Below are 17,222 nucleotides of genomic sequence, written 5' to 3' on the forward strand. Positions count from 1 at the left end.
AGGTGCACTCACTAAAAGCACGTGTAGTGCAGTTGCTCTGTAAACACATGCACAGTCAATTTGGTACTTCAGATATACCACCTACTTAGTAACTCTCCTGACCACAGGGAATGTCACATGGTAGAAAAGCCATGGGACAGAGCCTGGCTCTGCCACCAAATTAAGTACACAGATCCTTAACCAGAAATGCCTGCGCTTTAGCTCCACAGTGAGCTAAAGTAAGAGCTATGGCTAGAAGTATAGTGGCATGTAAGGGAACACTCTGATCATAGTGAGGACAATGAAAGCAAAGGTGCAACCATCTGTTCTACAGTTGCTAAGAAGTTTGAAAAAGAAACATTCACTTTTGCTTTACATAAGAAAACCCCTAAATCTCAAAGTTGTTTGTTTTTTTTCCTAAATATTTGGACAAAAATGTCCATTTAGAGATGAAATCTCAGTTCTGCAATTTTAAGTGATGCATACACAGCCAAAATGTGGGAGAAGGAGGCTGTGTAAGGGGAATAAAAGATCAGGAAGAGTGAACAAGAGCATCCTATGCAACTGCATAATTATCATGACATCAGAAAATGGAAAGGACTAGCAGTTCAGTCTTCTTGGAGAAGGGAAATGGTGCAAGTTCCATTCAAAGTAATGTCTGGTAAAACACTGCTCGGTATCAAGTAAAGTAGTAGGTACTTGCACTTGTATTTCATACATCCCAGCTGAGAAGTGGAATGAACGGATTGTACAGTACAGGGGTAGATAAACACACAAAAGCAAACACTCCCCTCTTAACTCTCTCACTCTCTGTCAACTAAAAGGTTCCATGAAATCCTTCAATCAGCATGTCTTAAAGATAAATACACATTTTAAGCTAGAGTCTGATCCAACAAGATTTATACTAGTAAGTATTCATTGTTACACTTCTGTAACAGGTCAGGAGAATGCCTTTCATTCTGGAAATATTTTGCATCAAAAGGTGAAAGCACCAAAGTAGATCCTCAGCTAGAGTAAGAAAATATTGCTTCAGTAAAGTTAATAGAGCTATGCCAGTTGGCTGGTGGAAAATCTGGCCACAGCAAAGCTACAATTGAATAATAAGACGACTGTTTTTCTATATGAGCTATGAGAGGACTGAGATAATTATCTTTTTCTAAAAGATATAGGCAATATTTAAAGACCCATTTGCAAAATGAAACACAGAAGCTGATGAGCTATTCTGTGGAGGTGGAATAGACTTTATGTCTATGATCTCTGACCTTCACTTTCACTGCCTTCACTTCATGAAGTGCTGCCGCTACCTTAATAAAAAAAAATACATAAAAAACATTTTATATGTGGAAATCAGTCAAATGCTAAGGAAGGCTATAAAGGTTTATCTTCAGTGCATGAAAGCAATATACTGTCAAAAGAACTAGATGAAGAATACTGACTTCCCTGTTACTGTAATTCTGTACTATAAATTTTGCTGAAATATTTCAAGAATATAACTTTTTTGCTTCTATATTGCTGGAAACCAAAGATGTGAAAGATAATTGTGCATCTTGTGCATGTTCATGTGAAGGGGTCTATGCAGAAAAGGGAACTCTGATAATCCTGGGGTTCTAGCCAGACACATGAATCCTGGAAAGTGACCTTTCTCTAACTGTTTCACAGGAAAACTGCCACAAAATATTTTCAAGGCAGAAGGCTCTATTTTTGTCTTTATCCAGGTCCAAATAGTATGTTACACCAGTGTAGGCTTTTAGCTTTTGGTGAGAAATATTCCACATAGTTAATAAATTTAAGTGACAAAGCACTGTACCTACTACAAGATCTGGCTCTAAGTGCTAGAGAAATTATGCTGCTACTATCCAGCCTTGCCCTTTGTGCAATTTCTTTAAAGATTGTTTTCCAAGTACTTTTTGGGCCATTACTATAATGGGTGAGAAATTCATTAGAGAGTAAATTCTTATATGCAGTTGCTGAATTTGGGGTTTAGCTGTAACTAATTGTAATCAGCTGAAAAGACAAAAACAGTATATAATGCAAAACAGAGCCTGGCAATGAGGTAACAGGCAATAGGGTCAAGCAAGTATAAAAATAGTGTGAAACTGAAAACCTCCTGCCAGACAAAATGAGTTAAAAAAGGGTTAAACAGCAAAGGAAATGTTGATAAGACTCACACCAAACCTGGGGGTGGGGAAAAACTGCTCAGATTTTTGCTGCAGATTTCACTTCAAAGTGTTACTTACAAATCTCCTGTCAAGGGCTGTTTAAAGCATCCTTAGAAAGCACCAAATGCAACACCTAAAAAGTAAAGGACCAACAATGTAATTGATATCTAAGATTTGCTTTCATCTGAATTACTTGCCCTCAAGTGAAATTCTGAAGAAAGCCACTATTTTCTGTGCCATATGCTATGTAAAACATGATTCCCTGCCTGCAAACCTAGCTGGTTCTTTACACGGAGAGAAATATTTCCAGAGGTTCTGCCATTGTCCTGTGCCAGTTCTATCCATGTGCCAACCGGCTGAGTTTCTTGTGCCTCCTTCAGACTCCTCCCCACAACATGTGCTCTGCCCTCCAACTTCATGTGAGTTGCTACATCTTTCCTTTTAAGAAATGTCATTGTTCAGATTTTTGTTTAAGCGCTGGCTTGTCAAAAAAGCACAGATGAGAAGTACGCAGTCTGTCATAAAATCATTCCCATGGTAACGCAGGGTTGCATCTTAGAAGTATGATGCTCTTCAAACCAGCCCCTTCTTCCCTGTTTCTGTTACTGGTATTGATTCAGGATGTGTTTTTACTCTTACCACTTCCTCCATCCTGTTATGTATGGTCCAACTGGTCCTCTCCTGCTGGTTGTTCATATGATCTTTACAAAAAGGTTTGCTGATGGTAGAAGACCTTTCAGTGTTCTTTCTGGTCACATCTATGTGGCCTTTCTGTCTGCTACTATTTAGCAGACTGCCCCACATGAGAAACATATTTGGTTCTCTGACAATCAGCCTTTTTGTCCTGGTGCCTCCCGCCACGCCCAGTGCTCCTGTGTTGTGAGAAAGGGATTCCTTCATGTCTGCTCTACTTTCATCAGTAATCTCTTGGCTTTTGACTCAGCCTTGTATTTGTCTTAGTGAGCATGGAGATCTGTTTCTAAATTCAGACTTTCCCTCTAGCTGTTTTCCTCCCTTAAAAACTCCTTTCCCCTTCTCAAATGCTGGCAAGGACTCCCAATAACTATTCTCTCTGATTTCGTGCTGAGAATTTTCTAATGTTGCATTGCAACCAAACTTATTGTTTGCACAGCCAAAGGCAATAGATGTGTATGTCAACAACCATAAACTTCAGGTGATAACATCTTTTTATTTTCACAGGTTTCTTATCAACACACAGTATTTGTCTACTGACCTCAGAACTGCTTTATTGTAAACCCCAGCAGTTGGTCCCATTTCTTCAGTCTGGTTTCTGTTTATTGTGCTGCTGGAATTGTATTGCAGCTGGCTCTATAATTTAGCTCGAATCACACTGGTCATTGATTAAAGAACACAGCTGCAAACATAGGAGTCATACCACTGGCACCTTCTTTTGTATTGTGTATTCACTGGCAAGACCTTGGATTTGGTAAAACTATTTTGCAGATAGCTGCTTCTTCATGGGAAATTCCTGGATTCTAGGTCATTGAGCCTGCTGCTGCTTTATTTCAGGTGAGGCTGCTATGGCACTGGGACATAATATGACATCATATGACAATTTTCCACACCTTTTGCATTGCTGCTGATGAAACAGACATTCATATTTCCACCTTCTAGGCTATTTTCTATGGCACACATGCTAGACCAAAATGCATGCTATAGGATGAAGCCTTTAAAAGGTCCTGTACTTCAGAAAGAGTGGAACATACAGGACAACAAAATATAAGGATGTTTACAGGAGGTGGCCGAATCCAGACTGCAGTAAGATTCACTGAGACCAAATCTTACACATAAAGTTGAAATATCCGTACCTAATTGTCTAAGGATTTGGCTGCAATTATACACTAAGATAAACAACAGAACAGGAGTCTGAAGCTAAACATTTTGAACTTTGGGAAACAGTGAAGCTGAAACTTGGGTATATAACTAAATTTAATGTCACTACTGGGGAACAGCTGCAGAAGGCTGGAAATGGGCATGTGGCTGAAAACTCCTCAATTATAGTGTAAGCTACCTTTCATCAGCGGAATCACAGTAACACAAGTGTGAACATTCTTACTCTGCCCCAAGTAAAACACATTTGTTGAAGCCATCATGACAGCAGTTGGGGACCACAGGTATTCTTTCTCTAGTTCAGTTAAGTATGGTTTACTCTTTGTCTTAGTTTGAAGGTAAGACCTTCCACTTCCATACCAGTGCATTTAACCAGTCCTTAAGGGATGCCGTGTCCTTTGCCCAGCACTAAGGAAGCCTCCATTCTGGCTTTCTCGAATGAGAAAGGGATCCACCCTAATTATTAAAATTAAACAAAATATGATCACAATTACCTTTAAATAAGATGTCTTGTAGCACAATCTCAAGCATCAATTTATCTTTGTTTGAACCACTACTAGGTAAACAATTAGAGCATGGGGGGGGGCAGGTATGGGGAGGAGGAAAAACAAAAAACAAAACTGAAAAGCCAAAACTGAAGAGGCTTTTTGGAACAGCAATTTATAGGCATAAAGTCTAATTAATGAGAGCCATAGAAAGCCTCAAGGAAAGGCTAAGGCAAATCCATCAGGTCACAACAGAATGAGAAAAAATTCATAGAATGCAGTGTGTCTGGTCTGTCTTTTGATTACATTTGCTGTTCTTGTTGTTTGCATCAGCTTATTTTTAATTGCTGGTTGCTGTGTTACTGCAGCTTCAATGCAATTTCCCACAAACCAGGATTTCACCTAAAAGGTTTTTTAGCCAGACGAAGCAGAAGGTATTCTATTATAGAAGACAGGAAAGGAACTATACAATTTTAAGGAAATGTTCTTTCAGTAATTAAAGACAAATTAAGTATAATTTGGGTGTATGTAAATGACATGTTAAATTATATAAATCTAAACTTTATGAACCCACATGTATAATAAGAAAGCCATAGCGGAGATCAGGGCTTTAGAGTGTTGGGAACTGTGTGTGTATAGATATCTGTAGATATGCATATATACAGAATGCATATATGCATACATACATATACCATATATATTTAAGCACATATCTGATGATACTTCAGAAACCTATACTACTTTTTATCCTTCTATATTGTCTTAAATGCTGTTTCAAGTTATAACAGTGCAAAGAGTAGATCGTATTGAAATACAGGTAATTGAGAACAGAATATTGCTCTGAGTCTCTGTTGCTTGTGATGGCTTTTAATACCATCCTGAAGACAGTAAAGCAAAAAATTACACATTACATCAGTATGTCTACTTATATTCTCTCCATTATTACATGTGAATTTTCAGGATTGACAGGAATTATTGCAGCAATTGTCAAAAAGGTAAAAACCGATACTCAGACTGCAGGCAATTACAAGAATGATGCAAAAGTCAGGAAATCAGTTTTGTTCAGCTTGTAGTTTTGACCTATCTACCTTTTGATTTTTAAAATCCACCCCCTCACTCTTCTAAGTTTTGCATCACATTTCATATTGTCAGCCCCCCAAGAAATACAGAGGAAGACAATATTATTCTGCAGGTGCTTATTCACACTTCTGTCTACTTCTCAATCTCCGTATCAATCCTATATCCACATTTTCCCAGCATATCAGTTCTGCTGTATCCCATCATATGCTCCTCTTTGTCTTGTTGGTTCCATTAGTCCTCTCCACAGCAGGTGTTGCAATGAAGATGAACACAAAAAGTGATCCCAGAAAATCTCAGAAGTATGGAAGGGGAGAAGTGAAATCGCCCTAGATTCTGTTTTCCCTTTCTCTTTTTGTAAGAAAGTTCCCTAATGGATTAAAAAGATATCGGTCTGCCCATCCTTCCCAATAAGTTGAGAGTTTACCCCCAGGTATGTCTGCTATACTCCAGAGGGCACAAGCTTCTAACATGACAAGTTCTGACTAGGTCCAGTCAAATCCTGCCACTCACAAAACAAGAAAGTAAATCATGAACATTTACAGCAGTGCTGTCACTCCCTGTACTAGAACTCCGTGGATCATAAATTGCATTGCTGGAATCTCAAACTACCATTTATATTCCAGATATTGAACATACAGAGCAACTTCAGAAATTTCAATATCACCATTTCTATCAGTGTAAATAAGTAATGCTTACAAGAATAAAAACTAAATAAACAATGGTAAAAATAATTTGCAACACATTCTGTGCTGACTGACAAAACCCCATATTTAATTCACTAAGGAATGCAACCAGATGAAGAATGAAGACATAGTACACATATGACTCGAAGCGGATGGAAATGAATTAGTCAAATGAATACTTGCCAGTAGTATTCACCCAGCTTTCAGCCAGATAACTCATGATTTTGTCCTCAGTTTGGCAATATTTTAGTGTTTTTCTAAATGCGATGCCCCAGAAATGTCCAGCCAGTTCATAAGCTACTTTTACAATTCAGATTCAGACATGGAAACAATCCTGCACAAGATCTGTTCAATATGTTATATACACAGCAGGAGCACTTTTGATTCTGCCAAGACGATGCATATTTTGCCTATCTTCAGCCATTCTCACAAACCATATTAAATTCCTTTGTAAACCATACGGCTATTGAGCGACAGATTGGCCTCTTCTGTCATATAGAAACTAACAGAAACCCTCATTCTTCCTTTAAAAAATCTAGTCTTCATGAATGAAGGGTAATACTTAAAAGTCAATCTTAAAACTCCAGTTACAGAAGGTAAAAAACAAAAATCCATTATTGCTATCATTAAAATATTTTAAGGTTTTGAATCCAATCAAAATATGACGAGCCTGGCCCTTCCGGTTGGAGAAGGGGCTAGCTCCCTGTATTTAATCCCTGCACTTGACTATACTGCTCATGGTGCAAGAACAAGTCTTGACACACGTCTCTCAGCTTCCCTGGCTGTTTTGCTCTCCATGCTACCAGCAGGTCCAGGCATGGGTTGTTTTTTTGTGTACAAAGGGTGGTATTGATAGAAACAAACAGTTGAGGCTTGTGGGACAAGTTCTTCAGGTGGCTTATGGGAAGGTGCTTGGGATTTTCCCTGTTCCTCTTCCTCCTCATTGTTAGGGTTGACTCCCTCTATCCTCAGCAGAACTTACGTTAGATTCAATCCATACCAGAAATGCTAATACTATGCCTATGGGAATTCGGAGGTGGCTTGTGAGACTTACTATTAGATCTTTATCAATACATGGCTGATTTGGCAATTTAAAGTCAGACGCTCACTGAATAGGGTTTTCTCTTTCATCTTGTTAGGATTTCTCTCATTGTAATTCTTTTAGCTGTAATTTCCTCAGATATAATTCATCCTCTCCTTAAAACTTTTCACATTATGCATTATTTGCACCTTTTAATTGTTCTGCTATAAATTCCAACCTGAAGTTTTATTAGTTTACATTCACATGACTCACAGACAGAAAGGTCTAGCCCTATTCTAGTCTGACCCCTTATATGTCATGGGTCATTCGATATTACCCCAGTAACCATTTTAATGAGACCAGTAATGTCGTTTGGCTATAGCAAGTCTTTCAGAAGGGTATCTAGTATTCCTCAGTAGACAAGTCATGGAGAATCTTCCTCTGTGTTTGACAGTTTGTTCTAATGGTTTCGATAGTGACTGCTAAAAATATCTTTTTTATACCTGAATGTCTGATTTCATCTTTTACTCAGTTCTTGTTATGCTTTACTTCACATCTTAAATATTCTACTAGTGTTTTCCCCCTCCAGATTATATATGGTGGACTTTTTTTTTTTTGATCAAAGAATAATTTCTGTAGCAGTTTTCTAAAACCTTCTTACATCAACAACTTTTCAAAATGTGGGTACCAGAACTAATGGTACATTCCATTCCCAGAGACATTTCTTTTGTATCATGTTTGGAATCTAGGGGAATAATACACTACAAAGCAACAGAGGTAGGTACACACACGCCAGCCAGCTTTTGAGTATCAGCCTTTGTGCTGAATATCACAAGTAGCATGGAGCAGTAGGATAATCCACTTGTCATCACATCTGTTCCAGTTGATTACACGCTATATGCAGTTTGCCTGAATGCCCACCATGGCTCTAGTTACAGCTCTTGTATAAAATGTTGCCTACGCTTAAACATAGACAAATTCAGAAAGCAGTGGGAACAGAAATTTTACTGGTGTGACCAAGGAAAAATCTGTAAATGCTTAAGGTATGTGGAGGAATATCTGAAGGACACAGAGATCAGCTATTTGACCCCATAAATTAGATGACATTTGATATGCCAATAGAAGCATTTTTTAAAAATATAGCCCTCAGAGAATACATAGACTTAAACATGTCATACTTATTTTGTAACTGCTACATGATCGTTTAAGGTCTTCCATATCACCTGAATCACAATAATTTTCAGTTATGAAAAGATTCTTAATCAGACAAATACAGCTCTTTGGTGATAACGTTTATTCACTGGGAGTTACTTTCCAGTTTTAGTATGACATCACATATTCCAGTCCTAAGAGACTATAGACCATGCCTTTTTTCTTTTCTTTTTTTAATGTGGATAGGAGATGTCTAAGGTCAGGTCCTCTAAGGAGAGTTTCGCCTTTGATGTTTTTTGTTTCAGATTCTGATTCCAATTATAGTTGCAGTTCCACCCAACTTGAGTATTTTTTTGTAAAAAAAAGTTATGGGCTAAATTAATTTCTGGTTTGAATCAGTGGACATGTATCGGGATACGTTTGGCTCAGTGAAATAACGATGGCAAAGAAGCTGAGCTACATGATTTACTATGCTAAATACAAAGGCTGGATCTAACTGTTTCCCTCAATCCTTTTTCTAGAAACGTGAAAGTAATCCTTTTGTCTCGAAATGTGAAAGTAAGGAAACAAACAGGAGGACCTGCCTGGCAGAAGAAATAAAGCTCTATCAGAGATGTCACATGCTGAATGCTAGGTGATTTTCATACACTGCATATCTGTTTTTGCTCTTTGAAATACACGTAAAGTATTGTTGTCTCAACCTTGATCCACAGCAGATTACGTTAAATTATCCATATTTCTAATTAGCAATATAAATAATAAAGCAACAGTATATGACAAGAAAATTACATTTTGAGCTACTGATGACATGCCTTTGGTAGTGTTGGCAGAAACATATTATTATGAAATGGAATTTAAAGTTGAAATAACCCAGTGAGAAGAACTGGAGAGAGTACAGTATGTTCAATGCCAGGTAATACTGCCACGAGTGTGAATTTCCTGACAGCCAGTCACAAAGTCTCTGCTCACATCAAGCAGGAGCATGCTGCTGTGTAATACTGTCAAATCTGCTGAGCACGCAACTGTACTGCATGCAAACTGTGTTCATGCAATAGGAATGAGCAGTCAGGGACAAATCCTGTGCACATTCAGCCCCTTCTGTAGGAAGCAAGATACGATCATTTATGTGACTATCACAGTTCTACTGGAAGCAAGGTGGGTATTAAAATCCCACAGGTGACAGGTGACAGAAAACAATTTGCGATGATTTTGTGGTTGTAAAGTCTGAGAGAAGGAAGGTGTTTGGAGAATGTAGGAATTATTCTAGCGCACTAGCAGTGAGTATAGTCAGGTAAGAGCCACAGAATGCTACTAAAGCCTTAAGAAGGAAGCAGTGTTTGCATGATGATTGATGATCATTAGGACCAGAAGGGCTGTCCCTGCTGCTTAGTCCAATTCCCTGCTGCTGGAGGCAACCATGCCATGTAACCCTGTTCATACACTTACCAAACTCCATCTTAAAATCACTGAAGCCCTCTGCTTTCCCTATTTTTAGAAGGAGTAGCTTCTATTTTAATCTGGCCAATAATTACACACTTTCTTCAATTTCAAGTCTAAATTTATTTCTATTCAAACTATATTCATTGTTCTTAACCCAGTTTTTCTTTCTCCTTTCCTAGTGTTTGTTCCCTGAAGCATTTACAGAAAACAACAATCATTTGCCCCAACCTCAATTTTGCCAGACAAAGGGCCTTTTTTAGACACCTTTTGTAATTCAGGTGCTCTATTCCCCACCTCATCCTTTCTTTGCACTTCATTATCCTCTATGCATGGGTAGCCAGAAGCATACACGGCATTCAATATGTGGTTTTGTTAATCCACTTCACAATATTTTTAATGCAACGTTATATCCACTGAAAATACTTTTCCCAGCACATCACAGAACTATGTTTGCTGTTTTCACAGTCAGAAATTGTCAATTAGACGTATATCCCCCACCAAAAACCTGACATTTTGAACCCAGAAACTAGTTGTTGACCTGCTTTTATCCTATAAATGTGAATAAATTCATTGCTACTAAATACAAAATAACTTACTACAATTCTTCTTTAATATAGATTAAGTCTAAAATATAATCCCTATTGATTCAACAACCACTTGGGAAAAGTAAATTGGTTATGAATTCCAAGAACAACTGGGTTGCAATGCTGTTTGCAGCACTTCCTCCTTAATCTACTGAGAAACGAATGTCTCCAATTACAATACAATACAAAAATCCACAATGCAAAATTCACTTTCCCCACCATATTTATCTGATCCTGCATTACATCTGGCTACTCCAAATTGTGATTTGAATCTTTAGAGCCATACTGCATCTTCTCCATGTCCCTCTCTTGCAGCTTTTGTGTAGTGTTACTTCATTTTAGATTACATGCTATTTTGGGGTGATAAGCAAGGTGACACTAGAGAGGTTGTAAGCACTGTATATACATATATATATTACTCCTTTGTTGCCTGCTCAGACCCATACAATGAATTCCTGTTTAGAGTGCGATCACAGACTAAGCTGAATGAAGACTAATGGATATGGGGCAGATGAGAGAGAGACTTTTTCCTTAAAGTAAATACTGGATCGGTTTCTCATCATAGTGTTACAGTTATACTATAGTCAAGGATAACTGGATATATTGGCTGGATATAGTGGGTCACTATGAGGCCTGTAGCGGGGCATTACCACACAGACATAATACTTGCCCCAGAGAGCTCAAAATCTAGAAGAGTGCATGAAATCTGAGAGACAGATGCAGAGCAAGTATTTGTTTCAGAAAGTTCTGTTCTGTTTTAAGCCACAAGGCCATGTTGTAAATAAACAGTGAGGACAAGCCAAGGCCATCATTACATGAGTAAAAGTGTATAGAATTGGGTATTTCTACTCATGACCTTACATAACACCACCACCACCCTCTCCCCCACCCCCAAAAAAAAAATGAAAAAGCCTTTTAACAAACAAGAGAGCAAGCACTGCAGCTACTAGTCAGCAAGGCAGTGGACAATTATCCACTGTATGGTAGTCCTGCTTTTAATCAACAGAGGTCTTATGAATGCTGGCTACAATGGTATTCCACTCCCAAAACTGTAATGTATGTTGATCATCTAACTGTGGTCAGCAAATGGAACCACACTTTCCTGCCTCCTAGGACCATGAGGGATGATTCAGCAAAGGAGAGTGTCTGCAAGATGCTACACTGCATTTTGTGCTTTCCTCTGCTATGAAAATGTCTCTCTGAGGCTTTCAAAAGAGCAGGAAAAGCTTAATTAATCTATTCTCTGCAATGGTCCAAAAAGCAGGCCAGAGAGATTAGTCAAGGGCCTGACACAGATCTGCAGAATGCTCTGTGTCAGGGTTCCCACTGGGGGAAAGCAGCCTCATGGTGATCTGTATATCAGCTATGCCCCAAAACCATGGTAAACAGCAGCAACATGACTATCCAAAGATAGTGACGTGATTTATGTCATTCAGTATTGTAGTATGGCACATTTACATGGCACATACAGTATCACATCATGCTATTGAACTGTTTCAGTAGTTTTTGGTGAAAAAGGATATTATTTCCTTATATTAAGTGAAAGAACAGCTCAGGAACTGGAGTCTCACCTAAAGTTGAGTATTTCATAAGCAAGCACCTCTGACACAAACACCTTCAGGTATCCAGTATTTTCCAACTTCGTACCTTCGTCTGTTCCAAATAATCTCTTCCACCAAGTGTGCAAACATGTTTTCATTCCACAGGGATAAAAGTAAAGAAGCAAACACTTCAGGAGAACAGATTTCTTCCTTTTTCTTGATTATCAGTTTCAAGACAGAAAAAATAGATCAGGAATGAGATTAGCATGGAGGAAAGGAGTTCATACAACCCATTGTAAACCCCTGGTTGCACTGGAGAATTCTGGTTGCTCTCAAGTGAGGAGGGACTCAGAAAACGTTGTAGTGTTCGTTGTTTTGGAAAGACAGAGCCAGTCACTGCTGTCATGCAGACTACACGGATAACCTCAGCCATTCATAGCAAGTTCTAGTTTCTGAATCACTGGAAGCTAGGCTTAGAAGAAAGTTCAAAAAATCAAGTAAAGTGTTAAGATGGGACTGCTTTCCCATTTACTATCATATTGAGAGAGGTTGCAAAGAGACAATCTCATTCCAGCTGCTGAGGTGCTTGACATTGAGCCTGGTTATTTACCATTACTACACCACAGTATTCTCTGGCAGATGTTTCTCTTTGCTTTGCCCCCGCCCTTCCGACTTCCAACAAATTTCCTCTTTTTCACAGAGAACACAGTATCACAGGTTTCCAAGAGTTAATGATTCACATTAAATAAACAAGAGCATGTCACTGAAAATCTTATCAAAAGACCTAAAAAATGCCATGCACATGTCAGATCGTTGCATGATTTGGAGAATGGGAGATTGGCTTGAATGTTTTGGGCTTTTGCCATCAACTGTGACCTTAGATAGACATGACATCTAGTTGTCAGAGTACAGCAATGTTGTATGACACACAGTCTTCTGGGACAAGTGACAAGTCTTGACATTTTCTGTGGCATACTGCTAACCTTAGTAGCCCTTGCCCAGTTTAAGGAGTGGCTTAGGGAGTGCACTTCATTCTATCACAGCCAACCAATTACTAAATCTCATTTCCCAAACCAAATAAAAATGAATGTTTCATTATCAAATCATCACAAGTGGCATGGTTTTTAAACAAGTTTCACTTAGCTTTTACTCCAGTCATCCTGGTTAAACTAATGTTAAGGACCTTTGCAATTGGCCTGAAGCTAAGTATAAGGGGAATCTGAATCTAAGCCTCGAATCAAGATACTCACAAGCTTCAGTGATGTTTCACTAGAACTCAGGTATATGTGAGGTTTAAATCTTCTTTCTTCATTAATGCTCTTTATCAGCAACAAGTAGATTGAAACTAATGTTAACAAAACTGATTCAGCTGTGATTCTGCATGTATACAATGACTAGAAAATTTTATCTCCATTTTATCTGGGGTTTTCATGATATGATGGTAATACAAGTAACACAGAATAGTTATATACATAAAGAAAACGGTAGGTTTCCATAGTTTCTGCTTTCATTCCACTCTTGAGAGGTAAGACATTTGTCAAATAGCTTCATAAAGTTAATAGTCTATATTAGTTATTTTTTAATCTGAATCTGCTGTAAGGTTCAGGCAAAACAGGTGTAATGAATCTGTGGCTTCCTTTGGTACTATTGGCTGCTTGTCAGCACACAAAACTCACAAGCCAACAAATGTCATTTATTTAGCTAAGAGGTAGCCTCCAGAGGGTGACATCAACACGTGCACACTTACATAGCTAGTTTATGGTGAACCTATGTCTTTGTTATCTTTGGTGGAAGCTGACTCCTAGTATTGCAAGCCTGCACTGCCCCTCTCTAGTGCAAGGTTTCTGTGTTGATACTGATGATTTCAGATTTTATCCCATGTAAATGTTTGGCTTCTGAACAGATGTAGCCCCAAGATTTACAATTTTACATCAAAACAATGCAAATTTGAAAGGTTTCTCTATTGGTTTTACATGGCTTCACCATTTTGTTTTATTCTCTTTGGGTTTTCATAATGAATCCTTAACCCCAGTATATGAAAACGCAGCCAGAGAAACAGCTGGAAGTCAGTATTAGCTGTCACAAGTTAAGTAAACAGAAATGTTTGTAAACACATACAAGCAGTCTCGAAAAGCCAGCTCGGATCGTCTGTATATCTCATGTATCAGTCTATCTTGGATAATGAAATAAACACATTACAAAAAGTCAGGTAGCCAATCTACCAACAAGAACAAACCAAACAAACAAAAACCCACACATAGAGGGCAAAAGACAGCTAAAAGGTTTTAATTTGACAGGAATAGCAATCCATTTAAGTTGCTTGCCTTTCCATGTGGAGCCAGTTTTACCTTGTTTCACCTTGATTTGACATTTTTGGTTCCATCCCCAAATTGTTTCTAGACTGTTTTCCTTGAAAACTTGTTTTATAAGTCAAATTTATTAATGTTAAATGACACTATGAGCTTCTAGCTGGTTGTGAAGTACTTGCAAATAAGCTTTTGCTATTGAGTCCAAACCCAAGAACACTCATCTCTGAACCTTATTGAATTCATTTATATTTTATTAATTTATAACATCTGAAGAATTTACATTTTCCAAAACCAGGTATCCTGGCTTGCTTTGCTAGCTTTTATTATTGGGTGTAATACATCCAGCATTCCCTGTATTTGGTCAATTTCTAAAGAAGAGAAAGTCCACATTCACCAAGACATTTTTGATGGCTATCATTTTTATCACTAATAAGATGAAGAGTAACCATGAAAACAGAATAATTATTGGGAAGACTTACTTCCTGCGATAGCTTATCACAGAGCCTGTAAATGTGGTATACACTGTAGCTATAGTATTGATGTCCTCTAAGACTGGAACAGCTGAGTATCACTCAAATCTGGAAGGTCATGTACGTTGCAGGATGAAAGGTTCCTTCAGGATGCAGAAATAAACCATCAATTCAGTGTAGTTGCCAACTGAATGTCGTGGTTTAACCTCAGTCAGCAATTGAGCACCACACAGCTGCTCGCTCACTCCCCACCCCCCGGTGGGATGGGGGAGAGAATTGGAAGAGCACAAGTGAGAAAAACGCGTGGGTTGAGATAAAAACAGTTGAATAATTGAAATAAAATATAATAATAATAATAATAATAATAAGAAGAATATACAAAGCAAGTGATGCACAGTGCAATTGCTCACCACCCGCCGACCGATGCCCAGCCAGTCCCCGAGCAGTGGCTCCCCCAGCCAGCTTCCCCCAGTTTCTATACTGAGCATGACGGCACATGGTATGGAATGTTTCTTTGGCCAGTTTGGCTGTGCCCCCTCCCAGCTTCTTGTGCACCTCCAGCCTTCTCAGTCAGCAGAGCATGGGAAGCTGAAAAGTCCTTGACTAGTGTAAGCACTGCTCAGCAACAACTAAAACATCGGTGTGTTATCAACATTATTCTCATGCTAAATCCAAAACACAGCACTGTACCAGCTACTAGGAAGGAAATTAACTCTATCCCAGCCGAAACCAGGACACTGAATCAGGTGACTAAAGCTTGATTCATTGTGCATTTGATATGGATTAACACACACAAACAGAAAACGAGAGTTTGAATTCCTTGTCAGCTGTAACTGCCTGTATTTTTCAATCTTGCTGTAGCACTTGAAAAAGGTGCTAGGCAGATCAGAGCCTTCTACACATTCCTGGCACAGGACAAGACATAATACATTCCATCAATCTGCACAACTAGACTGCAGTTAGTGGAACCTCTTCTAGATGCTTCTAAGCGTATTAGCAGGTCAAAAGGGCATACTGCAGTTACTCAACCTGATCTACTACATAAAATAAATTACTGGATTTCTTTGAGTTAATTCCTCCATCAGTAACTGCAATTGAGGTTGAATATATCTGTTTTAGAAAAATATTTCTAGAACTGTGTAGGTAAAAAATGTAATAAAATGCTTCTTCTTGCTCATTGAATGTCTGACTTCAGATCCCGATATTGATTCATATTGTGTATCATATCTTATAGTGAGGAGCCCTAAATCAGATCTGATCTGGTTTTGGATATGTGAAATAAATAAAGCTCTTTGAATTTCTCCTTTAGGGCACTTCAGTCCTTTTCTTAACTCTTTCTGAATTCTGATTTTTTTCAATCTAGAGCTAGAATAAGAATGCTGATTTTATAATACCTTATATTTTATAATATAAATTATTTTAAAATTATTTTAAAAACAATTTTATAATATAAATTATTATAAAAGTATTTTATATTTTTATAATACCTTACTTTTATATTTTAAAATACAATTTTATAATTTTTTTTTTAGCCTCTAGGAAGAGAAATAAGACCAACTGTCTCATTCCTGTAGGCTACAAAATAGCTGTTCAATGAAGACTACCATTTAGGTAATAACCGCCAGTTGGATTAGAACTGATAAGCTACATACAAAAAAGCTATCATCTAGTCCATTATCAAGACTACTGAGCCAGTTGTTCTCCAGCAGACATTTTACATTTGTTCTGTGAAAATCTTTTCCTTCCTAAAACTCACTTTGGAAAATTCTTATATATGAACTGAAAGAACTGAGATTGGAATAGACAAGTTTGCCAACTGACCATAAAACTGTCTTTAATTAAGAAAATGGTTGAACTCCAAATCTAGGGCATACTCTTTGCATCCAAGATGGACAAGAGAAACAATTGTAAAGCCACATGCCTCTCAGGACAGATAAGCATTTCACTCGAAAGAGCAATCTAGTGTTTCCTTCCTTTGTTCTAATTTCAAACCAGAGCAACACTAAAAAAACCCACCTGATATGTAGCTCCTCCACTGACGTCGTTATGAGAGCCTGTACCTAGTTTCTGACTTAAAGGATGTCACATATGTACTCCGTAGTGAACAGGAAACTGCATGAATGCTTCTTGTGGTTTTGAGTTTCAGATCACACTATTGGCAATATAGCAAAGACATGCTGCCTTTACATTATTTGTTTTTTCCAGTCAACATCCTGTTTTCTGTAACAGGGCAACTAAATAGCTTTATAGAATTTCTGCACTGCAGTCAGAGACACAGTTACAACATGAGTTAGCAATAGCAATGGGAAAGTAGAGGCATGAAATGCAATACAACTCATCATTTGCAGACATCTACCAACTTCCAATGCACTTAGACAATATTTTGTAAAGTTTATGCTGCCATTCCATCATTGCTACTGTTTAAAAGTAGCTTAACCATGCCTGTACATGTTGCATTCATGCCTCTG

Source organism: Pygoscelis adeliae, unplaced genomic scaffold (genome assembly GCF_000699105.1).
Source record: "Pygoscelis adeliae isolate BGI_AS28 unplaced genomic scaffold, ASM69910v1 Scaffold286, whole genome shotgun sequence".
In the NCBI taxonomy this organism is placed as follows: domain Eukaryota; kingdom Metazoa; phylum Chordata; class Aves; order Sphenisciformes; family Spheniscidae; genus Pygoscelis; species Pygoscelis adeliae.